Here is an 8,413-nt window from a genome sequence, read left to right on the forward strand (position 1 = left end):
ATTAAAAAGTACCAGAGTCAGGGTTGAAACATCTCGCAGTTCCAAAGGCTGCTGACCTGTGCCAGGGAGCAAGGGAGGCTGGAGGAGGATGCTGGCCTGACCTAGAGCCCCTAAGCTGAGCATTGCTGCGGCTGAAGTCTGGGCACCTGGTTCCATCCCTACTTAGGGCTTGGCTGACTGGCTGCATGCCCTGTGGCTGGTGGGAACAGACTTGAGCAGGGACACGGAGCACTGTGTCTTCCAGGTTTTGGCACACAGAAGCAACCACCCAGCTCTGGCACACAGTTGTCCCTGGGTGGTTTAGTCATAGGAGTCAGGAACTTACCATCTTGCCCTTCTCTTCCTCCCCTGTGGTCTCCTTAAGGACCCTGTTCACCTGGCCCATCTGTGCACCTTCTGTCCCATCTCTTGGGTAGATGATGAGCCCTTGGTGCCTCCACTCCCTCCTGGCCCAGTGAGTACCGGAGCACATTTCCAGGCCCTTCTCTCAGGTCCCAGGTGGGTGGCTGAGGCCCAGAGAGGGATGGCATCATAGGGCCTCCCAGGGGGGACCAAGGCCCCTGCTTCTCCCACTGCCCCTGCTGCTGCCCCTGGCCCTGGGGAAGTGTGAAGGCAGCCATGGACTCCCCTGAGGACTGCAGGGAGGCTCTGCAGAGAGTATGTGCCCCATCCTGAGGCAGGGCTGGCTGGGATGCGGAGATGAGCTTGAGGTCCTGGGTGAGGCAACCGGGGCTGACACAGGGCGTGCCCTGGTGCTCGGGTACCTGGGGTGGCAGGAGCAAGGAGCTGTGGGGGCCAGAGGCCCAGGGTGGGGCACTTGGGAAAGTTCTTGGGGGGTCTGGGCTGTGGCTGGGGAAGCTGAGACCTCCTTGGGTAGTAAAGGCTATAGGGGAAGTCCCCCAGAGTCCCCTGCCACAAAGGATGGAGGCCTGGGGGTGTCTCTGGTGTGCTCGGTGGATCAGCAGCCAGACCTGGGGATAAGTTCTCTGGAGGCTGGCCCAACTGCCCAGGGCTAGATAACAGGGACCTGGAGAAGGGTGAGAGTGGCAGGAAGTGCTCTGGGAGTCCCAGGCCCCCCGGGCCCCAGGCGGTGCAGGAGATGGCTGGGCAGGCTGTGGAAGTGGCCAAACCCAGCTGTGGTGGTGGTGGCTGCAGCAGCTGATGGTGTGGGAGCGGAGGGGGATCTGCAGGCCTTGTGGGGTGGGGAAGAGCTGGATGAAGGCAGGAGTGGGCTCAGTCTGGCGGGGGCAGGGAATTCAGCCAGCTGTTGGATGTGGAAGGAGGATGAAGATGGCATGTCCACCTGGGATGGGCTGCTAGTGGGTGAGGCAGAGCCCAGCACAGAAGGGATCAGGGATTGCAGCCACTTCAGGTGTCTTGCTGTCTGCCTGGTGCTGAGGTTGCCCAGCCCAGATCCTGGGGGAGGGCAGAAGATGGCAGCAGGCAGGTGAGGGTGGTGGGTGAGAGCGATGGGCTGCAGCCATGCCTGGATCAGCAGGGTCCAGATGACGGGCCTGGGGGTCGGGGTTGCAGAGGTGGTGGCCCAGATGCAGTGTGCACAGTGGGCCATCTCCTGGTCATGCTGCACAATTGGCTTGATGATCTCATCCTCCTGGTAGTTGAAGATGCCAGAGTTGAAGTCATGCTGGACTTTGTGGAGGAGGATGGAGTTCTTCCTGCCTGGGCCACGGAACAAGAGCAAGTGGGCACTCAGAGCAAAGCAGGGAAGGAGATGGGGTGCAGACCTAGCTTAGGCATAGGAAGCCCTGTCTAAGCCCCCCCCCACTACCCCCAATCCCTCCTCAGCCCACTTGTGGCCCACCCCCCTCACCGATGTGGTCCAGGTGGTCCAGGCAGTCTAGCTCCACAGTCTTGAAGGCCTTTTGCATCATGGGGTACTCCTCCAGCATCTCGCTGAAGCTGTCCAAGCTCAAACAGAGGTGGCAGTAGGTGCTGGCGCCTAGTAAGCAGGCAGATATCTGCCCGGACATCAGGACTCAGGGTGGGGTGTACACAGCCCACCCAGGCCACAGATACTGCCCACCCTGACCTTGGTTCTGACTGCTTAGCACAGAAGCCTTGGTAGGTTCACAAGGCTCTGCCCCAGACTGTGGCCACGTTGGATGCCTCTTCCCCCCACCCCCACATGGGAGCTGGACAGTCTTTCCCATCTTTGGGATATACTCTCTGCCATGGACTGCATGTGTTCCCCCAAAATTTATATGCTGAACTCTTAATCCCAGCGTGATGGTATTTGGAGGTGGGGCCTATTGAGGTGATTAGACAATAAGGGTGGAGCCCTCGTGGATGGAATTAGTGCCTTTATAGGAACAGGCCAGGGAGCCGGCTCATCCTCTTTCTGCCACATGAGGACACAGTGAGAAGCCAGCAGTGCAGCCCAGAAGAGGGCTCTCACCAGCTCCAGCCATGCTGGCCCCCTCAGCTCAGAGGGCCAGCCTCCAGAACTGTGAGACATATATTCCTGTTTTTTTTAATTGCATTTTAGGTTTTGGAGTACATGTGAAGAATATGCAAGATAGTTGCATAGGTACACACGTGGCAGTGTGATTTGCTGCCTTCCTCCCCTTCACCTATATCTGGCATTTCTCCCCATGCTATTTCCCCAACTCCCCAACCCCCACTGGTCTTCCCTATTCCCCCCAGTAGACCCCAGTGTGTAGTGCTCCCCTCCCTGTGTCCATGTGTTCTCATTGTTCAATACCCACCTATGAGTGAGAACATATGGTATTTCATTTTCTGTTCTTGTGTCAGTTTACAAGCCACCCAGTCTATGGCACTTCTGTTATAAGAGCCCAGACTAAGACATCCCTCTCTGGGCTCACAGACACTTCCTTCCAGGCTGTGGCCAGGAAGGGTGCTCACTGCCTCTGTACCCTTAGTGTCTCCCCAGCCTATCCTCTGGGAGCAGCTGCACTGTCCCCCAGGGTCCGGGGCTGCCTCACCTCCAAAGTAGGAGCTGTTGGCTAACTTGGTCTCGTTGCTCTTGGTGAGCACGCTGACCAAGCACTGTGCTGGATGAAGTGCATCTTCTGGCCGATGGTGGCTTCCTGGATGATGCAGTCCCGAGGCTGGAAGACCTCGAAATGCAGCTTGGTCAGCATGGGTGTCACAAAGTTGGGGTCCATGTTGGCAAATAGTGGCATGGAGGCCATCAGTTTCCAGCAGTTAAAGTTGATCTCCTGCTGGATGGGGTAGATTGGGAAATGAGAAGGAGGAGGTGAGGGGAGCTGGCTGCCAGGAAGGCTTGGCTCCCCTGCTACTGTCTGCCAGGCCACTGCACAGCCACCTCCCGCAGGGTCTCTCAGCTCTCCCAGGATGCTCTCCTCGTTGTACATCTTGCCCTGGTAGCTGTGCTTGCAGTAGTCGTGAATGTGCTGCCGGGTGTCAGGCGGGAGCTTGTGGAAGGACGTGTACTGCTCCACCTGCTTATACTGAGGCTGGGAAAAGGAGGTGTCAGCTCCAAGCAGCCAGCCCCACCACCCCACCAAGCACCACATCCAGGCACCCACCCTGGGGGCTTTCTTGGCCAAAGTTGGTTCCTTGAGACCTGAAGTCAATGGTGTGGATATGACCTCACTGTGTTCAAAACAACTGCCAGAGCTCCCAGCTGCTTGGTGTGGAGGAAGGGGCCCTGCTGGCATCTGGTCCTCACTGCATTCAATACTAAGGAGGTGGATGGGAAGCAGCAGGGAGTGTCCAAAGCCCAGTGACAAGACACGTCAACTGTATCGCCAGGGAAGTCGATCACATTTCCTTGGAATGTTACACTGGTGACCGGGAGGTCTCACCAACTCTGGGAGGAGAGAAACTGTTTCCTCCCAGCAGTGACTGGCACAGTCAGGAGGCGAGGCTTCAATGGGTCAGAAGAATGCTCAGAGGCAGAAGCAAGGATGCCTGGCTGCTCTATGCTATGAATCCAAACCCAGCCTCAGCTGAGACCCCAGGTCATTTCATTGAGAGCAACTCCAGGCAAGGGAAGAGCAGGGTAGACCGTTTGAAGGACCTTCAAATAGAGGCTCAGGGACAAAAGGTTGTGAGTCCCAACGTTTTGTCCCTTTAGTCTCAAACAAATAAGAGACTATCCTGCCCACCCTCACTGAGAAGAGTGGATGTTGCTCCCACCATCCTAGATGGTGGGTGGACAGTGGGATTCTCAACAGCAGGATGAGGGATGGGAGGTATTGATTAGGCAACAACACAGACCCCTCCTGGATGGGAACTAGAGGAAGTTCCTATAACCCCAGCAGCAATCCGAAATGGGGCAGCCTGTCTGCACCTATGTGTGCTCCAAACAGGTGGGAATACAGAACTGCTGCAGAGAAATACTCACAGGCAAATGAGGGCTTAGAAATGACATTTCCCAAACTCCTTCCAGCCACCCTGGCCTCTGACTGTGTGAAGTTATGCAAAGTCCGAGGGGACAGTGACTTCCTGGCTGGTTATAAGGGCAGAGGCAGCCAGAATACCTGGTGTTTTAAAGAATTCTTCCCCTGATCCCCAGAGAACAAGTAGGGGTGGGGAGGCAGGGTCTGAACATGGGGCAAGAGGTTGAAGTGGTCCAGGTGAGAGACAGACATGGGGATAGAGGGGAGGTAGGACATTTAAGAGAAATCTACTGGGCTGATTTAGAAAATAGCCAAAGAATAACATTTTAAAGTCTCAAACGAAAAGCCACAGGCACCTTGACTCTGGCCCTAAAATGCACTCTGATGCTTTTTCGGTTTTGTTAAGACAGGGTCTTGCTGTATTGCCCAGGCTGGAGTGCAGTGATATGAACACAGCTCACTACAGCCTCAACCTCCTGGGCTCAAGTGATTCTTCCACCTCAGCCTCCTAAGTAGCCAGGACTATAGGTGCATGCCACCATGCCTGGCTAATTTCTGTATTTTTTGTAAAGATGGGGTTTTGCCATGTTGCCCAGGCTAGTCTCGAACTCCTGGGCTCAAGTAATCAGCCTGCCTCAGCTTCTCAAAGTGCTGGGATTACAGGCATGAGCCACCAGGCCCAGCCTCCCAGACCCTTTTCCTTTTTTTTTCTTTCTTTTTCTTTTCCTTTTTTTGAGATGGAGTCTCCCTTTGTTGCCCAGGCTGGAGTGCAGTGTCTTGATCTTGGCTCACTGCAACCTCTGCCTCCTGGCTTCAAGCAATTTTTCTGCCTCAGCCTTCTCGAAAACCTGGGACTACAGGTGCTTTCCACCACACCCAGCTAATTTTTTTTTTTTCTTTTCTTTTCTTTTTTTGTATTTTTAGTAGAGACAATGTTTCACTATGTTGGCCAGGCTGGTCTTGAACTCTTGACCTCAGGTGATCTGCCTGCCTCAGCCTCCCAAAGTGCTGGGATTACAGGCGTAAGCCACTGCGCCTGGCCCCAGATGCTTTTTCTAAATCCCTGATCCTGACCCCAGACTAAATCCTAGCCTTGGTCACACAGAGAGCCCTGACCCCACTCACATGCTGAGCCCCATCCTAGTCACAGGCTGGGCCCTGGTGCTGGCTCCAGAATGATCCCTCACCTGGGCCTGGGCTACGCCCTGACCTTTGTAGCTCGATGCCTTCTCTACCTCCCCTCCTTTCTGCTTCCTTCTAACCCAAGACCCTGTGTTCCTGATGCCTGGCCTCAAATTCTCTTCCACCTTCCACCTTCTCCTTCCTCTGCTCCCCAGGGTGAGCTCTTCTCTCTTCCCGGCTCTGTAGGCTTTCCTGAGCTCTCTTCTTGGCATCATGGGACCTGGACCTCCATGCCTGGGTGGCCACCACCTGTCAGCCACTGCACCAAGGGACAGTGCCTGGTGCAGGCGGGCAATGAATCCACAAATGCTGACCCCACTATGTGCCAGGCATGGGGCAAAAAATGGAGAATGACACACTGGGTCCTCCCCTCATGGAGCCATGGACTGGAGAGGGAAGGTGGACTTTTAACAGATGGCTGCCTGTGGTCAATCACATCATTACAGGAGTGCCGAGCATGGTGAAGGAGGAGAGGGTGCCGTGGGGTCACATGAGAAACCTGCCTGGCCCTCTCCATTCCCAGCCTCTGCTCTTCCCATGAGCCAGGCCCAAAGTGAGAGGCTGGCTGGGTCATAGAAGGCTTCTCCAAGAGGTGAGGCTGGATGCAGAGAGGGTGTCAGGTGGAGCACAGGGAGGAGAGTTGCGGGTGAAAGCCTGTGTCTGGGCTGGGCCCTGTGGCAGGAGTGGGCATAGGGAGAGAGGTCTGGCCAGGCTGGAATAAAGGGTGCAGGGCCCAGAGTGGGAGCTGAGCACGAGAGCAGAGCCCTGGTTATGCCCCTCAGATGCCAGGCTGGGAAAACACGCTTAGGAGTTAATCTACATCTTCGGAGCAATGTTAAGTCCCTAACGAGTTTTAAGCAGAGGAGTGATAGGATCAGGCTGATGTATTTTAGATGCTGCTCCAACTGCTGTGTGAGGCATGCAGTGGAAGGTGCCAGGGCAGAACCTGCTTAGCTGATAAGCCCGGGGGAGCTTACTCGCAACCCCCATGGCCTGACACCAGGCACCAGCCCTACCCTGCAGATGAGGAAACAGGGCCCCACACTGTGGAAGCACAAGCCCACACTCAAACAGAGCTTAGCAGTGGAGAAGCTGGGGTAGGACCCAGGCGGCCTGACTCCAGGCCACGGGACTCATTCTCTGTGTTGAGGGAGCTGCTGTTGAGATCCCAGGGAGAGAGGAAGCTGGTGACTGGGGAGGGTGGCTGGGATGCAGAGAAGGAGCTGTGGCTTTGAGGTAGGCATTGATGACAGAAACGTTCCTAGTCTCTGGCCTGGGCATCTGGAAATCGGAGGCTTGGAGTGGAGAGGGCTGGGTATGAGGGGTGTGGAGCGTATGGGGAGGCATGAAATAAACCGCCTGGATCTGAGAGAGGAGGTGGGGCTGCTGATGCCACGCAGGCCCCACTGCGCAAAGATGGACACAGCCTGTGGGGCCACGTGGTGAAACCACAGCACTGGGGCCCAGACAGAAGGAGGGTCTGGGTTGGAGACCTGGCCACTGGGGACTCCAGCGTGTGGTGACTGGGAGAGACAAATGTGTAGGTCCTCCCTGGGTGGACCTACCTTTTCCTGGTACTGTGCTGGGAGGAGTCCAGGGACTGGATGAGGGCAGTGGTGTGGCCAATTAACATGGCATAGCAAGTGGCACCCATGATCATGGTGAGCATGGTGAGTCAGACATCGGACATGCCCACTGGCACCTGCCACCCAAAGCTGATGTAGAGCATGTGGCTCATGGCCTTGAAGAGCACATAGGAGTACTGCTTCTCCTAGGAGTTGTTCTGTGGACAGACGGGTGGTGGCAACAGACGAGAGGGAAGGCCCTTCTCACTAGCAAGAAAAGTCCCTGCCACCTCCTCCCCTCAATCTAACTTTCTCAGTGCCTGGGCCCAGGGCTCCCTGACTTTGCTGTTGGCTAAAAGCCCTGAATGAGGAGAAGGAGGCTCACAGAGGCAGCCTGTGCTGTCAGCTAGTCCCCCACTTGAGCCTTCCTCTTGCAGTGGGGGCAGGGATCAGACTGGAAGCCCCAGTAAAGGTATGGGAGCCAGCCCCTGGCCCAGACCCCAGCTCCCAAGGGGCAGCTTGGAGCTTCCTGGCTGCATAGCAAAGGCCTGGGGCTGAGCCACCCTGCTGTCCTTCCCTTGCTAAAACAGCTCCACTCCCATCCCTCAAACAGCTGCCAAGTAAAGCCCATTTCCCCTCTGACCTCAATTATAAAACCAGATATGCTTCCCCTTGGGGGACAAGCTCCGGCAGACTGAGCCGAAAAACACTGTCCTCATTTTGGGTGAGCAAAAGTTAAAGCTATGAGCTAACTGGCCTCCAGGGCTGAGGCCACCAGTTCTCCTCCCACTACCCCCAAGGCAAACTCTCTGGAACACACAAGGCGTAGGGACAGGAGGAGTGAAGCCCTTGGCTATTTTTGTCTACAAAGCCAGCCGGTGTCTCAAGGAAGGCTCAGCATGGGAACAATGGGATGAGAAAGGCCATCTCTTGAATTTAGTGCATGTATGGGCCTGCCACCCTCACACAGAGAAAACACTGCCCCAAATGAAGGCCAATTGAACCAGCCAGATACCAGCACCGGCCACCTTCCTGGTGTCTTTCTGCTCACAGGGCAGATGTCTGAGCCACAGTGCAGAAACCTACCCAGGCCCACACAGCACCTGCTGGAGGCCTGGTCCCCGGGGGAAGGCCCAGGAGCCCATGAGCCTCGAGCCATATTCAAGGTCAACCAGACTACCCTGAGCAGAGCTGAGCTGGCTCCTCGGGTCTGGTGGCTCAGTCTAGACTGGAGTGGGGGCTAGTAGGGCTGATCCCCAGTGGTGGAAGGAGCCTGGGTTCCCAGCCTTGGGGAACAGGAGCAGGCCCCCAGCAGCCTCC

General features: G+C 56.1%; 1 pseudogene across 1 annotated transcript; it reads right to left on the minus strand.

Moving 5' to 3' along the window:
• Positions 1 to 239: 239 nt before the first annotated feature.
• LOC100385229 (potassium/sodium hyperpolarization-activated cyclic nucleotide-gated channel 4-like) lies at positions 240 to 7,188 on the minus strand (annotated as a pseudogene). Its single transcript, XR_013524916.1, has 4 exons — positions 7,094 to 7,188; positions 2,964 to 3,684; positions 1,832 to 1,979; positions 240 to 1,680 (listed from the first exon to the last, which is right to left on the minus strand). The product of XR_013524916.1 is annotated as a potassium/sodium hyperpolarization-activated cyclic nucleotide-gated channel 4-like (transcript).
• Positions 7,189 to 8,413: the final 1,225 nt, after the last annotated feature.

Source organism: Callithrix jacchus, chromosome 1 (assembly GCF_049354715.1).
Source record: "Callithrix jacchus isolate 240 chromosome 1, calJac240_pri, whole genome shotgun sequence".
NCBI lineage: Eukaryota > Metazoa > Chordata > Mammalia > Primates > Cebidae > Callithrix > Callithrix jacchus.